Below are 23,397 nucleotides of genomic sequence, written 5' to 3' on the forward strand. Positions count from 1 at the left end.
AAAGAGACACATTCTCAGCCGTGAGGGGAGGGCAGACCAGAGTAGGTGGACTAAACCTGCCAAATGGCAAAAAGTGATGTCTCCTCGGGCCAGCACTTGTGAATTTAAAGAAACTTTCTTGACTTTATTTAAGCATTGGTACCTGTTGACTACAAATTCCCTTTAGCGACCTTTAATCCTGAATTAATCTCCTATAATTATTCTAAATTTTAAAACTTCCTTCAACTGTCATCATAAATCTCTTTTTTGAGAATTAACCAGAAAGTTAAATAAGGGAGGTAAACAAACAGCAAGGCTTTAAGTGGCCAGCCTAAAAAGCAGCGGTGTGGTCTCTGACCACACCGGGTTTCCCACTGTGGGTTTCTAAGCACAGCCCACTGCAAGACCTGGCTTCCTTGGTGGTGGCCCACAACAGCAGGACTGAAGTTCTCAAAATGGGATGGGACAGCAGTCGATACCCTGTAGAAAACACAGCCCTTCTCCTGCTGCCACAGTCTCCAACACCCGGACCTCGCAGTCACACCTGCAGCCACTGGGACACAGAGGAGGGTAAGCTTAGGGAGAGGGGTAACTTCAGCCCACATATTCCACAGTCATCCCGATTCCTCCAGGGAGGCAGAGGCACCCAAGTCCCCAGGGCACTGCTGACATGGAACCCAATGTGAAAGGGGTCCCTGGTGCACAGCAATGTGGCCACCTACCTGCCAAGCCCGAGTAGGTCCGCCTTTCCCTGAAACTCACCACCAACCTGAACAAACCAGCTAGATCTTATTACAGTTCCATTTTCTAAACGATATGTAATCTAAAGAAAATCTTAACTACATAAAAGCTACCTGGCACCCCTTCTTACAGCCTCTGCAGCCTGTATAGGAGTCAGAAGTGGTATTTTCATTTCCAGCATTCATTCACTTAACGAATGCATGTTAAGTATCTAATACATGCCAGGGAGCAGAGATATGAAGGTGAGTAAATAAGACAGACAAGGGCGCCTACCCTAACAGGGCTTCCACCAAGTCCTTCAGGATCTCAAACTGAAATAAGGGGCTCAGACAAGAAGCTCTACAAAGTCCCTCCCAGCTCTCCTCTTCTCCACTTTCTGCACTGATGCCCAGAGAGGACTAAAGTATTCTGAAATGTTCTGCTTCCCTGAACAGATGCTATTTTAACTCCACATTCATATAGCTCTGGCTGCAGCCATGTGACCTATCTCCATTCTGCCAACCATAAACTACATGTTTTCATCCCAGAGTTTATTAGACTAAGTGGTGCCCTAATCTGGAAGACCAACGGACATGCACATCTCAGGCCTCTTGGCCCAGGAAACTTCCACGTGGAGGAAATCTGGTTCCTTCAGATCAAAACTACAGCAAAACAGCAGCCAGGCTGCCAAGCCTTCCTCACATGTTGCCTGGGTTTGTTTATTTCTTCTTCATCAACTCACATCATTTCTGACACTGCACTTCAACTTCCTGAACAGAGCCAGAGAGAAAAGCTTTTAAGAGGTACTGAAGTGCAGCCAACTTCTGATTAGCCACAGTCCTGAAGGAAAGGAACCACACAGGGCCAAAGCAAGAGGACTCTTGCCTCCAGGGAACAGAGGGCAGAGAGTCTTCCTGAGGACTCAGGACTCAGGGAAGCATTAGTGAACCAAGTGAAGATCTGCCCTCTCTACCCCTGGCCCTCAACCAACCACGACATCTCAGGAAAACAATTAGCACTTTCTCACCTCTACGAGTTCTTAAGAGTACCATGCCCACCGGAAAGGAAGGGATCTACAGACTCCATGGTCAACTGAGAGGGGGAGAAATATCTCCTGAATCAATGGGGAAAACAGATTTTTATACAAACTATATGAGCCTAAGCAATGGTTGAAAGTTTACTTAACATTTTAATCCTTAACACAGTTTTTATTATCACATCTCAACAGAGGTCCTCTTTTTGTCAGAGCTAAGTTCACAAATATTAAGCAGAAATTTACAGAGTCGAGGAAGAGACGCTAAAGACAAGAAAACAACCCAACAGTGAAAACGTGAATGGAGGGAGGTGGACAGTGGGTGCCGCCATCCCTCCCGATCACAAGCACTCAAGGAATCAGCCACCACTATGCTTAGGACAGTCCGTCACACTGACAGCTCCCCACTCCCCTTGCCAATCCCCTCCATCCCCTGTCTCCCTGCCCTGGCCACTCTGCCCCTTTTCAGAAAGAAACCAAGCTGCCTTGGGGAATGGTGCCAGCTGGTGGCTGGTACATAGTACTGTCCACTCACCACCATCTTCCCATCTCAGAAAAACCTAAGCATCCTCCCCTTCCTTCTTCTTCCTTCTTCTCCTCCTCCTCCCCCATTTCTTCTAATAATGACACAAAAAGCTTCAATTGAATGTTATGAGTTCATGGATAGAATTCAGATTCCCACTTCCCTCCAGGGAGACTTGAGGCAAATCACAGGAGCTGTCTCTGCCTCACTGCCTTCTCTGTAAACATGGATAGGAATACCTGCCTACCCAGCAGGGCTTTTAAAAAGCAACCGACAGGAGCCTCCACTGTGAACAGCACGGTACTCAGCAAACAGAAGGCACCGAGGCATCTGCTCCCCCTCCTCTGCTAATTCCCCATCGTGTGGCTGAAGGCTCTGAACAATGCTCAGCTCTAGAGAATGTGCAGGATGACTATCTTGCCCCAAACAAGTCAGGTCAGCAACAGATGACCCATGAACTTTCCTCAGAGGTCAAACATCCCAGCTCTAGACACAACCACCTGCCTGATGGATTCATGTTCAGTTGGAGCATCATGTGCCTGAGGAGCTGGCAGTCACAAACTGGGACTCACAGCTCCCAGCCTCCCACTTACGACAGGAGTAACTTCACGTTCCCATCCACAGGGACTTACAGGTTATGTGGCTCCCCGTCCCTCCTTGGCTCTGTGGAAACCTAACTGGAAGTTTACCAGGAAGAAAACTGTCACCTCCCAAAATGCCATATCACTGTAATAAAGATCTCACAGGGGCTAATGAAATTATCTCCTGTCTTTTATTCCTCTGTAACAACCACAAAATTAGATAAAATGACCCCCTGCCCCTTTCATTTAAGGCCTGCTTTATTGCCTTCCACCCCAATTCTCTCTCCTCTAAACAGATATGAGACCCTGAGGACCCACAGGCCAATGGGATTAGTAACCAGGGGCTTCTTCCTCCTGGCCTGCTCTCCAGCGGGTGCTTCTCCTTCCCCGGGGTGGGGTCACAATCAGTTCAATCTTCATGCTTCAGAGACATCCCCTTTGAACAAGATCAAATGTTTCCCCACCCTGGCCTGGTGCTCTGCTCAAAGGAGCAGCAGCCCCTTCTCAGAGCATTAGCGTCAACTCAGCCAGAAATGCCGAAGCAAAGGAGGAGGTCAGCGTGGTTAATTGTCCACCAGGCGAAAACACAGGCCCACTCAAGCCAGCACCTTGGGAGGGCTGATCGCCCCCATAAAATGTTACATGCACTTTGAACCCACAAATAAGGAGAATGAGAACTATTTTCCGCAGCCTGCTGGGCTACAATGGGAGCTTCAGCTATTTGTTTTCTTTTCCAGATTGCAGCCATAAAGGGAAGAGGGCTTCTCACTGGATGCAGAGATAGAAGAGAGGTGGGCACCACCACCAAGTGGGGGAAACGTCGGCATGAGTGAGGCTAACGGAAACAGACCAAGGCTTCACCAGATCTGAAGAAGGAACCTGAGAAAACGGAATTGCAGAAATTTTTCATCTTAAGAATGATCTACAGGGAAAAGAAATCATAAAATGAAGGTAAATTATCATTAAAAGAGATGAAAGGAGAAAATTTTTTTGCTATTTTTGTCTATTGGGAAAAGTTGCTTTTATTAATTAGTTTTCTAAAGAGTTTCCTTTAAACTCAGGACCATAACCCTAAAAGGACCCCAAGGAATGGAGAAGTCATTTCCTAACTAAAAGAGGCCATGAAAGTGATTAAAACAACACCTCTAGTCCTGTAAAGTAAAAAGTCCAAGGAATTCTACTGCAAATCAGCTTTTCCTAGAAAAAAAGAGCCTGTAAATTTTTCAAATCAACAACAAAACCCCTACAATGGATAAGACAAACCAGCCTACAAATTACAGCTGACAAGTTACCTGATCCAAGGAAAAAGTGGTTCCTAAATCATGCATCAATTGAGATCTGGAAATGGAACACAGCAGAGTTTTCCCAGAGATGTCAATAAAGGAGCCAATTTTGCACTGAAACTTAAAAGGCTATTTTGGAGATTTTGCTTCCTCTTTAAGGAACTATAGCTGATCATTAAGGTTTCACCCAGAAACAATAACAACAAAAACCTGATCTTGATTGGAGCCTGTTTCTTTATTTAAGCATTGGTACCTGTTTCCAGCATTTCATCCATAAAAGAAACTGTCAATCAAAACTCAGGATGATAATAACACTGGCGTCCAAGACCAGTGGACCAGTTGCTGAGTCCACTATTTGTCACTATTCCTATTGTTCCCAAAGCCTACTTGCAACATAAGGGGACCACACAAGACAGTGTCTTTGGATCAAGGTCAACATACCAAAACAACTTTATTAAAAACACTCTGATTTACAAATTTGTCTGATGAGGCACTCACAGTCCCATCTTTAGCTAGTGTAAACATTTCACTGAGTGAAAGAATAACACCATAGTACATGTCCAAAAGACATATTCCAAGTTCAGAAGCTCTAGGAACTGAGGAACTATACTCCTTCTTGGTGTTCTAAGCAGGATGACGTCGAGTAGCCAAAATTAAGCTAGAGACCTCTATGAAGTATGCCTGAATACAGACCTGTGGGAAGGAGCCCAGCCCAATAACCTAACCTCTTGTTTTACTTCATTGTGATTTTTTTCAAATCTGGAAGAACTATATTATAAAACATAAGGTATGGAGAGCCAGACATCTCCTAGAGGCTCATTATAAATTGGTAAGCACTCCTCGTGTGCTGGGCTAGGTGAAGCACAGATACAAGGGCCCTGCACACAGCCACCTCAGCCATAGTGCAACACAAATATTCAGGAATATCTCAAATTCCAAAGATGACTAAAGCCCACTCATATATTTTAACATCTGAACCTTTTAATTTCATTTTTGTTAGCTTACTTTCCAAGTATGATAGACAAACTGATTCCATGGAGACTGGAAATTCCTGGGAAAAGTTCAAATCTTCTTTCTACTTAAACCCTAGGAAACTTTAAGACCATGAAGGGAGTCAACTGGGAGTCAAATTTTTGTTACTGGCTTGTTGTTCATAAATTCTCTTCCAGGTGGCTATGCAGCTACGATACTCAGCACCAGGTAGAGGACCATGGATTTGTGATTGCTTTGACATGCGTTTGTTGGCCAGGTACCTCTAGTAGGTTGTGGAAAGCACACACAGAAATGGGAAGACAACTTCTTTCTCTTTGTTTTAGGGCTGAACAGGCCCAAAACAGCAACTGGAAAGACTGAACAATGAGTCAGGCTGCTATCCAAGCAGAATAAAAAGATAAGAGACAGGAGCAAAATCTCAAGGCCACATTCTCCTTTGCAAAAGTACAAGCCCCGGTTTCAGTGAATTCGACCATCCACCAACTTCTGAAATGATCCAGGTCCCATTCAGGTGGATCACCACCCTGGGGGTTTCTACTCCACAGGATAAAGTTCTACAACGTCAAGCCAATTAGTATCCCCCTCCTACTAAGTATGGAGAAAATAAAATGTAGCTATCTAAAGCTTTTCATTAAATTATTTAAATCTAGACTATGTTTCAAGCAAGTGCGCAACCCACCAAGAAACATTTTTATTTCCTTTAGGTTTCCAAATTGGGGAAGTCAGTTATTTCCTCCCTACCTGCCTATGCATTTAGATACATGTTCAATCCTATTGCATGCCAACGGCTGGGATTCTGGGACTTCCAGGGTCTGGTTAACAATGTTGTCTCTCTGACTGCAGCCAAGAGGATGGGTTGCTGAAGGCCATGGATTGTCATTTATCCATCACTGTTCTATGACCTAACATCACTTACACTATTCAGGAGAAACATAATGAAAAAAAAAAAAGCCTTACTTTTTATACTTTTCAATGGGGATAAGAATCTAAATTCCTATTGAGTTAACTATATTATGGTAATTTTTAATTATGTGTGGTAATGTAAGCAAACAGGTAATTAATCCATAAGGCATTCTACAAATCACTTAATTGGTTTAGAATCACATTACGATATTCCCTGTGTCAGGGGGCTATGCCTTAGTTCAGTTTACTAGGGCATTTTTTTTCCCCTCAGATAAACATTCATTTATTGATTGAAAATGTGTTCCAAGTCAGGAACCATGCTAGGTGGGAGATGGGAGAACTCACAGACTAAAGGAAAAAGATGTGCACAAACAAGTTAGCAAAGCTCTCCATGACAAGAGCATGGGGTTGTGTGGGGATAGAGAAACAGCCATTTGTTCAGTAGATAGATGGAAAAAGGCTAAACTCCAAAGTGCCTCTCATTCAGATGATCTAATAAATAATAGGTGAACGTTTGGGTGGTTGTTAAATGAGGAACAGAATTTTTTTGCGGGGGGTGGGGGGTGGGTCTGGGTATTGAACCCAGAAGCACTTAACCACTGAGCCACAACCCCAGCCCTTTATATTTTATTTAGAGACAGTATCTCACTGAGTTGCTGAGGGCCTCACTAAGTTGCTGAGGCTGGCCTTGACTTCGTGATCCTCCTGCCTCAGCCTCCCAAGCTGCTAGGATTACAGGTGTGTGCCACCATGACCAGCTTGAGGAACAGGAATTTTAAAGCATAGCTCCAAGTGAAGGGTAGAAGGAAAGAATGTTGATTGATGAAGTTCACCTGCATCCATTAAACATCTCCAGTAACCCACAACAGAGGCAGAGGACCATTCTCCTCCTTCCATAGAGGAAATGATATCCTACATTCAAGGATTTTCTTTCTCATGAATGACAGCTTTGGGTGGTCATCAGAGTGCATTTTCATACCATTCTGGGACAAGTCACCTAGGCATAAGTGAACCCTGGAAACAACCCCTTACCTGTTTGAGGTGCTTCTAATGAAATGCAGAAGGTACAGGTCAGCTGTGAACTCAACAGTCAGTTTACAAGTTTACCTGGAAAACAACAGGAAAAAGCCACATCTGTTAATTTGGAGAAGCCTATCATTTAATGGGCCCCATAGAGAATTGCAGGCCACAGTTAGGGATCTTTAGCCTCAGAGCAAAAGACTTGGCCAGTGACACGTGGCCAAGGGGTTAGAGCAAATCCTGAGTTTGACTCAGTGACAGGACAATCATAAGCCAGGTACATAATCTACCATGCCTCAGTTTCCTCTGCTGTAGTATCTATTTCACAGAAGAATTAAGAAAGTCTTCTATGTGCCAGGAACTTTCTATATGCCTGGCGGCACACAAATGAACACATGTTGGGTTCCCTGCCCTCAGGAAGCTTATAATTCACAAAGAAAAGTAAACAGGTAGCAATCCTAATCTTGATACAGATGATAGGAATCAAAGCAAGGGAAATACAAGGTGAAATGTGAACCTCTGCAGAGGTACCAGCTAATTCCAGGGGAGATAAAAGAAACTCTCTAGAGCAAGTGAGGGCTAAGATGAGCCCTGACAAGCTGGAGCTGACCATACTAGAGAATAACAGCAAAATGAGATGCCCCGAAGCAAGAGCAGAGTGAATCACAAAAGAAATGGTTGGTGACCATTGGAGAGTTTCAGATGACAAAAATCCCTACAGTTATTTCAGGAGAATTGGATATTATCTTGAGGCAAGTGAGAGAGGTATAGGAGAAAGGCATGGTTCAGAGGCTTTCAGCAACACCAGAAAGCAGAATGGGATGGAAGGAGGCAACGACCACCCTTTTTAGCTACCCAAAGTGCCACATCCCTGGTTGCTTGTGATAGAACCAAAAGGAAGACCCTCGTGATCAGAGGTAGAGCCAGGACTCCCTCCATCATCTCCAGAGAACCAATGTTTCCAAATTGCAGGTTCCTCTGTGAGAGGTGATTGCCACCAGCACACATCACCCATAGCCCCCCATCTCAGGAATAGAGTCTGCCTGACTTAACACACCCTCAGGGGTCAATGAGTGCCTTGGGTCACAAAGGTTCTCAAACGTGGTCCCCAGATCAGCAGCATCAGCACCACCTAGGAATCCGTTAGAAACACAAATTCCCCACCATACCAGAACTCCGAGCCTCTGAGATGGAGAGCCCAGCAATCTGTGTTTTACCAACTCTTCCAGGTGATTCTGATGCTTGCTAAAGGACAGCTCTGAGGGACAGAGGATGGAACTGGCCCAGCTTATAACCCAACACCAACTCTATTCTCAAGTCCTCACATTCTCTGGGGCCTTTGAAGCCCATTTCTGTTTAAAAGAAAATACACAAAGCTGGTTTTGTGGAGGCTTGGATCAGTTCCTAGCACTGAAGACCAACTGGTTAGAGCACAAGGAAATGGCACTGCACAGGGATTCTATTTCCACAAGCAATGTAGCCCTCACTGGTTTTGAGAAATTTCAAATAAAGTGGACACATGCCTCTCCTTCTTGATGTTTTTCCTCCCACCTAGATACAGAATCTGACCACTCCAGGAACGAAACACTGAGGTCATCCCAGAAGGCTCCTGTGGTTTTATTAGAGGGTCAAGTTTCTTCCTGGGGTGTGGAACAAAACCGCGTGGTTGCAAAGACACCAATGCCACCCAGGAGTATAAAGTACTTCAGACTGAGATCAGCCCCATGTAGCTACATCTGTCTTTGAATTGTATCATTTCCCTCCCCTGAAAAAGCATATTTCTGTGAAATGTAGGTAAAAATCTCACATCCTCGTCGTTTCACAGCGCTTGCTTTCCTTTACTAGAGGGGGAAAAAAATGGTTCAAAGAACAGTCTTCAGATCAGTACAATCATTAAGTGAGTGAATGAATACACACTCAGCTTCCACAGTGTGCCCCTCCTGCCAAGGCCACATGGCTTGCTGAACTGCAAGATTTGACAACAGGCCACAGAACCCCAGAGGTACAGGGACAGTGAGGACTCCAATGCACATCAAGCAACACTGCTGAAATTCAACTTCCTCCCTGCAGATGACACCCCACATCCGCACACTGCAGCTTTAGGGCTTCCCCACCTGCCCCTGTGCTTGTGGTGCCCAGGCTTCCTGCTATACCGCGCCCATCCCATCACACCAACCATTTCTCATTTTGTGTGTTTCATAAGCTAACTTTGCCTCTAGGGTGCAGCTGAGATGGATCCTGCATCTATAGAAGTGGAGGTTAATGCTGATATAATGATGTGGAAAGCTGATACTTAATCTCCCAATTCACTTAGATCAGAACAGAGCTGGTCCGGGGAGGATGGGGCCCATCTGTACCCACTTTTGGTTATCCATTAGTTCAGAAGGAGATGTTCATTAGCTCTCAGGTCTGAGCCAAAGCAGGGAAACAGGTGAGAAAAGTCCGTGTCAGATATTCTTAAAACATTTCTCTGCAGAAGCTCAATGCTCAAAGCCCAATATCCCTGAGAATGCTTAAAGCACTTAGTAATCAGTGTCTATAAAACTTTCCTAAAAATAAAGGCTTCAGGGAACTGACTCCCTACCCTGTTGACAAAGGGCTCTCTCATTTGGTTCTATCAAGGATAAGAGCCTGTCTGTAATGACAGAACAGGTCAAGATAAGAAGGGAAGTTGTCCAGTGGGAAAGAGACAGCCCTTCACAACCAAGTATTCCAGAGATGAGTGTGCCCCAGCCAGGGCCAATATCACAGGCTCAGATGAACAGGTTTCTACAGTGATATTTCTCCAAACTGGTATTTCTAGAACCTGCCTGAGCACAACAATCACCTAGAAGCTTTGTTTAAAAAAAATTGAGATTCCCGGGCTGGGGTTGTGGCTCAGCAGTAGAGTGCACGCCTCACACGTGCGAGACGCTGGGTTCAATCCTCAGCACCACATAAAAATAAATAAGTGCCCAACTACAACTAAAAAATAAATATCAAAAAAGAGATTCCCAGGACCCACCTCAGAACTCGAGGTCAGAACCCCAGGGAAGCAGATTGGGAGTCCACATGTCTAGCAGCACCCAGCAATTGTCAGGCCAGTTTCAGAATAATGCTCCAGAGGAAACAATAGGCAACTTTTAAAAACTTTGTAATCACGTAACTTCAAAGTGATACAGTGTGGGAAAATGCAGATTTAATTGAAGGAAGTTGGAGCCTTCTTTATCTAGTTAAACTTATGGAATATAACATGTAATGAGGAAATCAATTTAACTAAAACTTAACCAAAAAATACCCTCCCCCATAACTTCATAACTTAACCATGTTTCAACAGGAAGACCCCCAAAATCATCCTGCCCTAAGGATTATGGGAATCTCTGCATAGCTGCTCCTGGAAGCCCCTTAGAAGTCCAAAAGGAAGTGCCAGGACTGAGGTCTTATGTCGCGTGCCAGCAGAGGCCAGCCCTAAGTAGCTGGATACAGCCCCTCCTGACAGGCAAAGTTTGGCCTTTACAGGTCTCACCCTCCACCTGGCTATTCTGCAGCCTCATTCCTACCCCAGCCTCATGTGACAGACAATTGCTGGGTGCTGAGTACTGTGTATTCCCAAGCTGCTTCCCTGGGGTTCTGACTTTTGAGTTCTGAGGTGGGTCCCAGGAATCTCTATTTCTTAAACAAAGCTTCCGGGTGATTGTTATGCTCAGGCAGATTCTAAAAATACCAGTCTCCTCCACAAGTTGAGCAGCATCACCAGGAGAGTTCATTAGAAATGCAAGACTCCCAGGCCCCACCAAATCTGCTAAATCAGAGACTGCATTTTAACAAGATTCTGGGTGATGCCAATGCACACTCAAAGTTAGAGAAGCACTACTTGAAGGGATATGGAAGACCAGTGTGAGACTTTTATCCCTACGCACAGAACATGAGCCTACCCTCCTCACCCCACACTCAAGAGGCTTTCTTCCCTCACACTCTTTTACTCACGCCTGTCAGTCCTGGTTTGTCTTGGGTCAAATCAACACCAGCAGGACCCAATAACTAGCTGACAGTCCAAAGGCCAATTGTTAGGGAGTTGAAAAGATGCAGGAAGTACCAATTGTCTCTCCCATTCTCACTGGGCTCTTATATCTGCCTCCCTTAGAAGGCAGGAATATGGATCCCGTGACCATAAATCAGTAGAGACAATCCAAAGTCAAACAATGTCATGGAATGCTGGCTCTTTTGGTTCCAACACAATGTTAATGAGGTCGGGGTCACGGGCATGATTAGCTTCCTCTGTATCTTGGCACAGACTCCAGCCCTCTGCCCTCCAGTTGCCTGCAAAGGCTGACGCAGCCTCGGTTACTAACAGCAGTTGGTGGGAATGACAAGGCGAGGCTGAGCAGAGCAGTACCAGTAAACCCAAAGGACCTGAAAGTCCAATGAGCAGAATACACGGAGGAACAGCATACGGCCCAGAAGGAAGGCTGACAGGACAGAGGACCAGGTCAGAATTCAAAATTATCTGGACAGGCTAGACACGCCAGAACTGAGAAAGCTACAATTTTATGAGAAGAAATGGGAAGTTCTGTGGTCAAGATTTTAAAGATCAAATATAAAGAGAGAGAAAATCTAACCAGATGGCAGTTCTTAATTAAAAAAAAAATGTTTTAAAAGATTTTTAAAACGGCTGGGGATGTGGCTCAAGCGGTAGCGCGCTAGCCTGGCATGTGTGCGGCCTGGATTCGATCCTCAGCACCACATCCAAAGATGCTGTCTCTGCCGAAAACTAAAAAAATAAATAAATAAATATTTTTTAAAAAAAGATTTTAAAACATGACAATTTTGTTGATCAAGGTGGCTGTGAAGAAAGTTTGCATACTCTTAGAGCCCACAGGTCTACTTTTCAGGTCAGGAGAAGCAGCAGCCCCACCCCCTCTCCAGTATAGTTGATCAGACCATCCTAGATAACCCTCCTGGCCACCTGGCCACATAGGTGCATATACAGCCTGTCACCCCTTTCCACCACTAGGGTTCTCATTAACCACTGTGGCTGGCCTCTTCACCCACACTGTCCCCAGCTACAACTCTTTTTGGCTTTACAACAGTTTAACTATTCTATGTATCAGTTTCACTTCTTTTGATGCTAACCCCATTTTTGACTAATAGAGGAAAGAACTATTGACCTAAACACAAGTCAGAAAAAAAAAATGTGCAGACAACCTCAACACACCACTTACAAAAAGGACTCAGATCAAAAGTGACTTACAGTGCCTGTTCAAGTGGGGACACCATGCTCCCTACTACAGCCTGAACCCATGCAGAGTCAGTAATTAGGTTGGTAAATTATGAGCTTCCAATTCAGTAGAACCCTAGAAGGACTACTATAAGAATGAGCAAATGAAAGAGTAAGTACCTGCTAGACATACCTCATGATTCTCTCTATGTGGAATCATCTTCCAAAAATGGACTCTGGGTCATTTAAATAAGAAGGATGTGATCTTGGATTTAAAGTTATGAACCACGTTTTTCTTAATTGTACATTGAATATGTAGATGGTAGTCATTTATAAATACAAAACACTCCCTACTGGTAAACTATAATTCCCCAACTATCCAATCTATTATTTTGCATTTCAGAAAATTTTATCTCTAAGGGCAATAGAAAAAAAGTTAACAAGTTATTTTGTCCTTAATAAGTGTGTGCTATGCTCTACTTATCTAAAGATTAAATGGGACTACTGTCAATGAAGTAGAACCTTCCTTAAACAACTGGCCAAATGCCTCAAAACTGGAAAACAACATGTGAAGCTCAGCCCAACTGCAGCCTGCCCGGGGCAGGGGGTGGAGGGGAAAGGAAGCTTGAACTCCAGGTGCCCCTGACAACACAGCTCAGTTTGGAAGGAAAGAAAATGCTGAACAATAGAATCAGTAGAGGAAAAGGAGCCCCTCTTAATTTTCCGGGCATGTGAGGAAGTTTTTGCTAAAAAGATATTTAAGATCTCATTGGTTCGGGTTCTACTGAACATTGAAACAATTAAAGAGAAAAAAAAAATAATGTGACAGTATTTATTTAATTCAGTACATCTTATCAATTAGACAGAAACATCTCTCAAATCACACTTCAGCTGTTTATGAAAACATGCCCACTGTAATTATGGAGCAGGGTCTTCCTAACTGCTTGGAGGAAGCTGTTCCATTCTAGCTTTGGGTCACAGCACCCAATTCTAGTTGCATTCCTGTAGCCTTCCAGCATTTGTAATTAAAATTATAATGAATAAGAATTTTGACTGTTTAATGACAGAGACTACCTTATAATGGATGCACCACAGATGTAAGATGAACAATACTATGACCAAAATCATTGGTAGTTTTGTTTTTTTTTTTGGGGGGGGTAAGGGGGGGACTAAGACAACCCATCAAATCTTCTGATTTTTTTTTAAAAATAGATGCTACTTTCAGAAAACATAGAAATAAAGAAGTCAAGAAAAAAAATCACTCACCATAATCCCACTAATCCAAGATAACCAGTTAAAACTTTTTATTCTACATCCTGCCAACCCAGTTAAGTAGGCAGGGGTAAGATGAGGTGTCACTGCTGGTTATACAGACTGACAACGATTAATCATCCCCATTGTGTCCTCACATGCCAGGAATGAGACCAAGCTCTGGTCTCTCTTCCTTGTCTGATAAGAAAACTAATCTCATCATGTGGAGTTTCACCCTCAAGACCTCATCTAAACATAATCAGCTCCCAAAAGCCCTTTCTATAAACACTATTAAATAGTGGGTTAGAGTTTCAACATGTAAATTTGGAAGGGCACAAAGAGACTGTAACTCATGTGTATGTGCCTGTGGAATCTACTTTTTCATTTATATATCCTAGCTACCCAACACATTCGGAACCATTCTATGTACATCCTTCTTAATGATCTCACTGCAGAATAACAGCAGTAGGAGCCTGGTCATTTAGGGCCAAAGTGGGGGGGGGCTTGATTATCCCATTACACCTGTTGAAAGGATTAAAAAGAAGACTTCAGCCCTAAAGACACAAGTTACTCTCACCTCCAGCAATATTCAGTAAACCTCAATGATATTTGCAAGACAGAGAGGACTCTCTGCAACCACCTGTCATTGCTGCAAAAAGAACTCCCCGTTCACCTGTCTCTAGTTCCCACCTCTCTTCCTGCCTCTGTATCTCATGCTGGGCTGCACATCTCTCCACAGAAGCCTCACAGTTCAGTTTCCATTTCAACTGAATGCATTATTCCTCACCATCTTCCCCCTTTAAAACAGGGTTCCCACAACTGCTTACTTCAGAGAAAGTGTTATGACCCACTCCAGTGCCTGTGAATTCCCTCTCAGGAAAGCTCACCCAGGAGATGCCCTCTCCTCTTTTCTTCGCTTAGTCCTGCTACAATTCCTGCACTGGCCTCTCAGCTCACCTTGTCCCCCGAGCCTCCTGGTCACCCAGCCCATTTGTGGTCATGGAGCTCTTCTAAAGCACACTGGGACCTCAGCATCCACGTGCTACAAAGCCACCCTCCAAACACCTTTCAAGATGAAGTTCAGATTGCTCAGCACCCAAGACACCACACCCTCAAGAACTTCCCCACCCACAGGACCTTAACCTTGACTGTAGTCCAAGCAACTACTGTAAAAACCCTGCTTGCTTTACACCTTTTCAAGCCTTCCAGATTCCAAACATAATATTTATGTATTATTCTAATTTTTAAGTTGTGAAAAAGAAAAAAAAAAAAACCACAACCCTGAAGGTGCATGAAGAACCAAGTTTTCTCACACCTTCTACCACAAGACAGTCAAGTATTTCAGAGCCAGATGAGATTTTTCCCTGGTTTTGTAAGTTGATGATCAGATCCTACCCTTGACTCCTTGGCCTTTCTAAGACTGAGAAGTCTCACTTCTAAACTGTTTGTTTTCCTTGCACCTAAAACTATTTGATTCATTGGCTGATGGTTCTACTCAGCCATGTCTCATAAAATCAAGAAAGAAATGGGTCTTCCTTATCCTTATGATCCACTAGCTATGACCACTCCCCGCACAGCCAGATCATCTCTCCCTGATCAGGCTGGCTAGTGGAAGGGAATTAGGCCCAGCACCCTGGTCTCCCTGTGCAGACTCCTCCAAACCAAAAAGCATCCAGGGCTTACAGAGGTTGTTGGCATGCAGAGCTTGTCTGTCCCATGAGAATGTGTGTTCTTTAAGAGGAGAGGCTCACTCTTGATTCTTCCTATATTAGTAGAGCCCTGAACAGAGTCTGGATGATGAAAGAGATTGCAACAGTATTTGCTGAATGATAGGATGAATGAATGGATAAATAACCAAACAGGCACGCTCTCTGAAGTAGACGGAGCAATACACAACATAGTTAGTTCACTCTTATTATAGAAATGCTGTTTTGCTAAGAATGTCATTTGTTCACTTTGTTATTAGGCAATCCCAACACATACTTTAAAGTTGCTTTTGGGAGTAAATCCTGGAGATTAGATATTTACTTACTTGTATGTATCTTTCTAAGAGTACTAAGCATTGAATAAATATTGCTTTTAGGATTCTCTAGAGAAGCACTTAACCATATCCACAACTATGGCTTTTTTTTTCCTCCTTTTCCTTTCTCAAACGAAACTTGGATGTTTACTTTGAAGGGACCTGGGAATCTGCTGCTGCAAGGGCAGTCAGACCTGGAATTACAGGTCATGTCGGTGCTGCGGTTCAGACCCACACAGAGCCTGTACTACACACTCTCTGGAAATGCAGGTCCAGAAAAGGCTGACCAGGAAGGGCCAAAGGAAGTAGCATGCAAGTTCTAGAAAGATCAGGTGTTCCTGATGTGGATGATCATGAGCATGGGTATAGTCTCCACTCAGTTGCATATCCTAAAATTAGGTATCTTTACATGTCCCTTTTTCCTGAGGATTTGGAATACTGAATCATTAGCATTTCCTGACACTTAGGGTAAGGAGCTATGCTATGTCCTCTATGAAAGTTAGCAGTTAATCCTCAAGGTGACTTGGGGGAGCAGGGAATCAGGAATTGAACCCAGGGGTCCTCTATCATTGAGCTATATCCCGAGTCCTTTTAATTTTGAGATAGGGTCTCACTAAGTTGCCCAAGCTGGCCTTGAACTTGTGATCCTCCTGCCTCAGCCTCCTGAAGAGATAAAACTACAAGAATGTCTCAAGGTGATTATGAAACTATTTACCACTAACATGATATGGACATAGAAATTGAGACAAAGAGTAATTAAATAACTAGGTTCAGGTAATAAGTGACTATGTTATGGTTTAGATACTGGGTGTCCCCCACAAGTTCATGACTGAGACAATGCAAGAAAGTTTATAGAGATAAAATGATTGGGTTAATAAAAAGGTTTAAACTAATCAGTGCATTGATTCCCCTGACAGGATTAACCATGTGGGAATCACAGGCAGTAGGGTGTGGCTAGAGGAGGTAGGTCCATGGAGGCAAGCCTTTGGGTTATATATTTTGTCTTATTGAGCACAGCTCTCTCTCTCCTTCTGGGTGTGATGTTGAGCTGCTTGCCTCCACCACACTCTTCCACCGTGATGTTCTGTGTGGCCTCAGGCCCTAAGGAACTGAGTCTAATGTTGATGGACCTCTGAAACCCTGAGCCCCCAAATAAACTTTTCCTACTCTAAAATTGTTCTTGTCAGGTCTTTTGGTCATGGCAGTGAAAACGTTGACTAAAACAGTAACACATCTGGGAACTCAACAGACTGAACCTGTCTCTTAAGTTTTGGTCTCTTACTTGGTAAATTTTTTGCAATAATGAATCTGAGAAACAACATACAATGCTTATTAAAATACATATATATGATAATGAGAGCAACCATGAACAGAGCAAGGAGGAAGAGCAGGAAGAAAAGACTAACATTTAACAGAGTCATGAGATGGGAGGGAAAGGGAGAGAAAAGGGAAATTGCATGGAAATGAAGGGAGACCCTCATTGCTATACAAAATTACATATAAGAGGTTATGAGCGGAATGGGAAAATAAACAAGGAGAGTAATGAATTACAGTAGATGGGGTAGAGAGAGAAGAAGGGAGGGGAGGGGAGGGGGGATAGTACGGGATAGGAAAGGTAGCAGAATACAACAATTACTAATTGGGCATTATGTAAAACTGTGGATGTATAACCGATGTGATTCTGCATTTGGGGGAAAATTGGGAGTTCATAACCCACTTCAATCTAATGTATGAAAATATGATATGTCAAGAGCTTTGTAATGTTGTGAACAACCAATAAAAAAAAAAATAAAATAAAATAAAATACATATATATGAAATTATATTTGCCAAGTTGTTATATTGTGTGCATGTTTGAATGTGTAACAACAAATTCCATCGTTATGTACAACTATAATGTACCAATAAAAGAATGTGGGGAAAAAGGGAATTAGACCAAGAATTAGTCTGTTGGAGCATGAATAAATATTGCTTTTAGGATTCCCCCTACTTTTCCATTCTCTGACTCCAACACACACTGTTTTACTATCATCACCTACTATGAATCTTTCCTCCCTTCTCCACCCAAACCTTACTTAGAGCAAATCTCTTTAATTCAAGTTTACCCATCTCTGATGTCAGCAGGTGCCATCAATTAAATTGTGTCCATTTACTTTTTCCAAAAGGCATCACTTTGCTCTCTTCTATAAAGATCCTTCTTCCTTCCTATAGATAAATTACTGGCTCACATATCATGACTCAAATTACACTCACAAATGTTCATTTGCAGTAATTATTCTTCCTAATTGGAATGCTCTGAAGACAAATGAGTTCCCCTCCTTTCCTACAACTCACAATGTCTTTTTCCTGGTATAAAATGTTTGCTGCACCTGCTGCAAACATTTAAATGTCTCATTAGCATCAGATTTTGAACATGGATTATTAACAAGCCTATTACTCCAATAGCACAAAAAAAATCTCAATTTTATTTATCTTATTTTTAAAACATTTAATCTTCCCATTAACATGGGTTATGGTTTAGATATGAGGTATCCCTCAAAAGCTCATGAGACAATACTAGAATATTCAGAGGTGAAATGATTGGGTTATGAGCCCCTTAACCTAATCAGTCTATTAGTCCACTGATAGGGATTAAGTAGGTGGTAACTATAGTCAGGTAAGGTGTGGCTGGAGGAGGTGGGTCACTGGGTGCATGCCTATGAAGTACATATTTGTTGCTGGTGCGTGGAATCTCTCTCTTTGCTTCCTGATTTCATGTCCTGAGCCGCTTTCCTCCTTCACATTCTGCTGCATTGATGTTCTGCCTCACCTTGAGCCCAGAGCAATGGAGTCCTCCTGTATGAACTGAGACCTTTCAGACCCTGAGCCCCAAATACAATTTCCCCCTCTAAAATTGTTCTTGTCAGGTCTTTCAGTCACAGCGATGAAAAAGCTGATTAAAACAAGATGTGTTCTCTCTCTCTTAAATTTAAAGGGGTTAGCCTTTAAAAGAGAACCAAAAAGGAAAGAATCAGGAATACCAAGAAAAGTCACCAAAGAAATGAGCCTGCGACCCCTCTTCAACCTGGCAGGATAGAGCTCTCAGGCCAGTAAGGCAAATGCAACAAGTGCAGATTATAAACATCACATCCAATAACCCTGGTTACTCTATGGCTCCCCCCCACCACCACCTTTCCACTCTCTGACTCCAACACACACTTGCCTACGGTGGTTCTACTTCTCTGTGTGGATCACCGAGGGTAACCTACAGGCACAAGCACAATCACAGCAGAGAAAACGGGAACTACAGGAAATGGACCAGTAGGAGCAAGGACCAGGACAGATGATAAATTCGTCCTTACTCCGACTTTCACCAAACTCATGACTCTCCTGAAATAATGAAAAAGTTGAACCGGACTGAAGAAAACCCTTCCGTTTTTCTCAGTTCAGACCACTGGACCTCTAAATGGAAGAGAAAAGAAAGTCAGACAGACAGACAGACAGACAGACAGACAGACAGACAGACACACACACACACACACACACACACACACACACACACAAAAGAAAACTGCCTGGAAACTCACAGAATCTCTCGCAGCCCTTCACCCATCCCCGGGGCCCAACCCACCCATCCCAGATGTGGTCTTCCCCACTCTCCGCCCACCTCCTCCAGCCCGCACCCCCAATCACTGCGCTGCCCACAAAAATGCAGCCTAGATCAGAGAAGCAGCTGACGTCTGTGGCCGGCGAGACCCACACGCCACAGACCAGGCCCGGCGGGGACGACCACGGGACGGCCCCAGGGCGCGGTGCCAGGCGCGCCCCAGCCCGGCGCCAAGCTGCGCCCAGGACCCGCGCGCCACCAGCCCCGCAGTCGCCGCCGGTTGAAGCCCGCCAGCGGCGGCGGTAGAGCTGGGCTCGCGCCGGCTTGCTGGGAAGACGCCGTTCCAGGAACAACTTTTTCCACTTCTGCGGCCGGCAGCTGTGGCACGGAGAAGCAACGGCTCCCTTCCCATTCTGGCATTCGACACCCGTCCCGCTGCACCTCCAGAGGGTGGGAAGACGAACCCCTTCCCGCCCGACGGGCTCCCGGGGCGCAAAGCGAAGTTCCCGCGCCCCCCGCGGTGCTCGCAGCCCGGGCTCTGCCGGCCGCGACGGCTCCGTGTGCGCCGCCCGGCGTCCACCTGGGCAGGCTTCGGGCTCTCCCCTCTCGTGGCGCGCGCGGGGCCCGGCGTCTCCAACTCACCCGGCCTCAGCGCAGAGTCTCGGGCTCAGAGACCGCAGCCTTCCCCTAGCAGGGGCTTTCCGTTACGCCTCCTCGCTGCCACCTCTCTCGTGCCCCGGCTGGCCGCTCGGGAAAGGAGGAGGAGGGAGGAGAGCGGAGGAGGCGGGAGAGGAGGGGGCGAAGGCGGGGAGGGAGAGGGTCCGTGGCGTGGGGGAGGAGGCGGCGAGGCGAGAGCGCCGAGCAGGGCCGCCGCCGCCGGGGCTAGCACGACAGGGGGAGGAGGAGGGGCGGGGGCAGCGAGAGAAAGAGGTAGCCGAGCCTCCCAGCCCTGGGCCCGGCCCCGCGCCGCTGCCCAGTCACCATCGCCGCTGAAGTCCCGCTCGCTGGCCGGGCGTCCGGGGGGAGGGGTCGGGGCCCGGGGCTCTCCCGACGAGGGCGCGGGGCGGGGCGGGGGCGGCCGACGGGCGGGCGAGCAGCCGAGGCCCGGCCTCCGTGGGGGAGTGTCCTGCGAGGCCCGGGAGGGTGTTGGCGACAGGGGATCCCCAGAAGGAGGGGCTGGGGAGTGGGGGCCTGGGAGCGGTCACTGCGCCGGCCGGGCGGCAGCGGCGCCTCTGGGGTCGTGCGAGAGTCCCCTGAGCCAGGCCGGGGAACCTCTGGGGGCAGTTTTGAGAAACCGTCCCACGAGCGCCCGGAGTGCGCACGACTGGGCTCCAGAGGCGGGGAGCGGCGCGATCGCAGCTCTTGGTGAGAGGGCCGCTCCTGGTGCCGAAAGCGGGCCCTTGGGCGCGGGGAGCAATTCCCCCGACCCTGGCCAGACCGCCAAAGCGTCAGTCCAGGGGCCCCGGGAATCCGAAGTGGGAAAGTGGGCTGGGGTCCGTTGTCTTCTGCAGAGGAAGAGCCACTAACAAGTTTCCGTGTCCTGAGGCTCTAGGTGAGGAAACTCAGTGTCAGTAGTCACAGAGTATTCCTAAGAAGGATGCTTGGGATCCTGGAACATCCTCCTCCGAACTCAAACGATGAATATCCAAAACGCAACAGTCTAAAAAGGCATCCTTGTCCAGAGAGGGGACTCACTCACTACTCCCCACCACCGCCCCCAGGGGTGGAAGCAAAAGTCAAATGGCCCCTAGCTAAAGTGCCAGTATTCACTGTGGTTGAAACGTTGGGACACAGCACTTAACCAAGCAGACCCTCTTTGTCTTTTTTTTTTTCTTTTTCCTGTCAGACTTCTTTCTTTCCCCCAACTTCTCAGCCTCTTGTCAAGAATACTTCTATTCCCGATTCACACAGACCCAGATCAGCAATCAATTTTGGGACCCTCTCCTCCTCAGTGGGTTCTCTCACAGGTTCTTCACTATTAACTTCTTTCCAGTTACCCATCCTTTCCAAGTCCTCTGCCACCATCTGTTTCCAGTGGCCTGCCTGGCTACCTACTCTGCACTTGCATCCATCTGCCATATCTACAGGTTAATGCCTCTAGAACACCACAGGGGCAGTCAACTTCTTACTCCAGAAATTCTTTCAGGCATTTTGCCAGAGAAAATTCTAAATTCCTTAAAAACTCTACTATTGGAAACCATGCAACAACTGGTCCATCCCATATTACCCATTCGTCAGAGCCTCAGATCCTGGCACTCTGTCAGAGAATCCTCTCCTGCCCATAGAAGGGCCCATGCCTTTATTCACGTGGGAGTTGCTGGTGCTCTTTCCAGAACATCTCCCATGGCCAAATCCCACTTGTCTTCATTGAAAATGAAGTTTGCAGCACTGCATTTCTACCCTAAAAGGATGTATGTGTTCTTCCCATTTGCAAAAATCACACTCTCAAGTTAACAGGGCTTATGGGGCAAATCGGGTTAGGAATAAATTACTCAAAATCTATGTAACATTGCAACCAGAGCATTAAAAAAAACAGCATCCATTCCAAAACACATAGTAGCAGAGTTTATGAGCCATGTTAAATTCCTAATAAATATTACAGTAAATATAAGTATAGGGCTTTACCTTTATAAAGTGATGAAGGTAACTGTTGAAGAGATTGTAAGGAAATTAGTTTGAGGTTGCTGAGTGGGGAAGAAAAACCCAAAATCAATAAAAGGAAAACCTTCTGCTCTGCACCCTCTTCCCATAAACCCTCCCAAGATGGAACTCATGACCAAACCAATTCAATAGAGAACATAGAGCAAATGGGCATCAGACCCAGCACCATGTGTTCTCTACATCTCAATGCATTCCGCTCTGTTTTGCAGCTGCTGTTACTTGGTGGTGCAAAATATTATAGTACTGGGAACACTTGCATATGAATGAACACAACTACCCCCATTTCACTAGAATCCTTTCCTTCTATATTATAGGTCATGGATGAGTTAATCTGTTTGTTATGAATGCTCTCATTACAGAAACACCCTTGTAAGAGAAGACCATACTTAATTCTAAGCTTACAGAGTAGACTGTACTGCATTCCACACATTTATTGAGCACTTAACTACAGTATATGCCAGGGACTGTTGTAGGCACTGGTGAGGCATCAGTGAAGAAAAAGAAATGTGGGTTCTTGAACACAGCATCACTAGATGTTTGTATCATTTGATAGTATTATATGTTTCTGTGATTTCAGCTATTTGGGCTACCATCAAAGCAAGATAGGATAAATGTATCTGAATTATGTCTGAATGATAGGTAAATTATACTTAACAGGAGGCAACAAATTAGGAAAGATAAAGACTGGAGAAAGAAAGAGATGCTAAAAGATACAGTTTAAAAAGAAAGTACTTGCTAAGTTCAGTGGAAAGGTATCACCAGACAAAGAAGGAACTTTGGAATATTGTGAATGCTACTTTTACTCTGTGCCTCAATCTAATTTTCAAGAAACACTGTGAGGCATAAGTGAGGAGGAAATTAAAGGGTGTCTGCAGAATCTGGTCAAATGACAAGGAGGCCTTGGAAGAAAATGAGTATGAGCCACTTGGATAGGTCATAAGGTAAAATTACAGTGGTGCCTGACTAAAATGTATGATTCTGAACTGACTTGCTGGTGCAGATCACTCTGTTCTCTGAACATCTGGACATTATACCCCTCCCCCATCAGCAGGGTTAGATATTTTTCATGTGTGAACTCCTTGTTTCCTATTCTTTCTGAAAGTTAATCAGCTTGGTATTTAAATAAAATATACATTCATAGCAAAAAAGCGGTTTATATTTTTTGTGATTGTCAATATACTGAATATTAATTAGCTTAAGTTTCACTATTCATCTTCATAAAAATCTATTTCTCAAATCTATCCCCCCCACACACACACATACTGAGAGATTGATATTACCTAAAACTGTACATGATCATAGAATTTCATTGCTAAGGACTGCGGTTGTAGGTCAGTAGAAGAACACTTGCCTAGCATGTGAGGGTTTGATCCTCAACACCACATAAAAATAAATATATAAAATAAAGGCATTATGTCCATCTACAACTAAAAAAAAAAATTTTAAGAATTTCAATACTAAACACAAATTTGGAAATCAAATTGAATATTACTTTTTGAATATGACATGAAAACTAGATGATTTAAGCTAAGAATCTCTTCAAGGAAGCTAGCAGAATTTGCAATTCACCAACAGGGGCTGTGAAAAGTCACTGACTTAAAAATGATATTTCTTCTGCTTTTTTTTTTTTTTTTTTTTTTTTTTTGGT

At 44.7% G+C, this 23,397-nt stretch overlaps 1 protein-coding gene across 2 annotated transcripts in view; it reads right to left on the reverse strand.

Annotated features, from left to right (window-relative positions):
* Positions 1-19,868, reverse strand: part of Lhfpl2 (LHFPL tetraspan subfamily member 2) — a 147,694-nt gene extending 127,826 nt beyond the window's left edge. The window contains exons 1-2 of one of the 2 annotated variants that reach the window (XM_078044173.1): positions 19,731-19,868; positions 7,048-7,122 (exon numbers count right to left, since the gene is read on the reverse strand). The gene's annotated coding sequence lies outside the window, so the exon portion shown is untranslated. The remainder of the gene's footprint in view (positions 1-7,047; positions 7,123-19,730) is intronic. The other variant, XM_078044176.1, reaches the window with a different exon arrangement.
* Between the last annotated feature and the right edge of the window lie 3,529 nt (positions 19,869-23,397).

This window comes from Ictidomys tridecemlineatus, chromosome 1 (genome assembly GCF_052094955.1).
Source record: "Ictidomys tridecemlineatus isolate mIctTri1 chromosome 1, mIctTri1.hap1, whole genome shotgun sequence".
NCBI classification, from domain to species: domain Eukaryota; kingdom Metazoa; phylum Chordata; class Mammalia; order Rodentia; family Sciuridae; genus Ictidomys; species Ictidomys tridecemlineatus.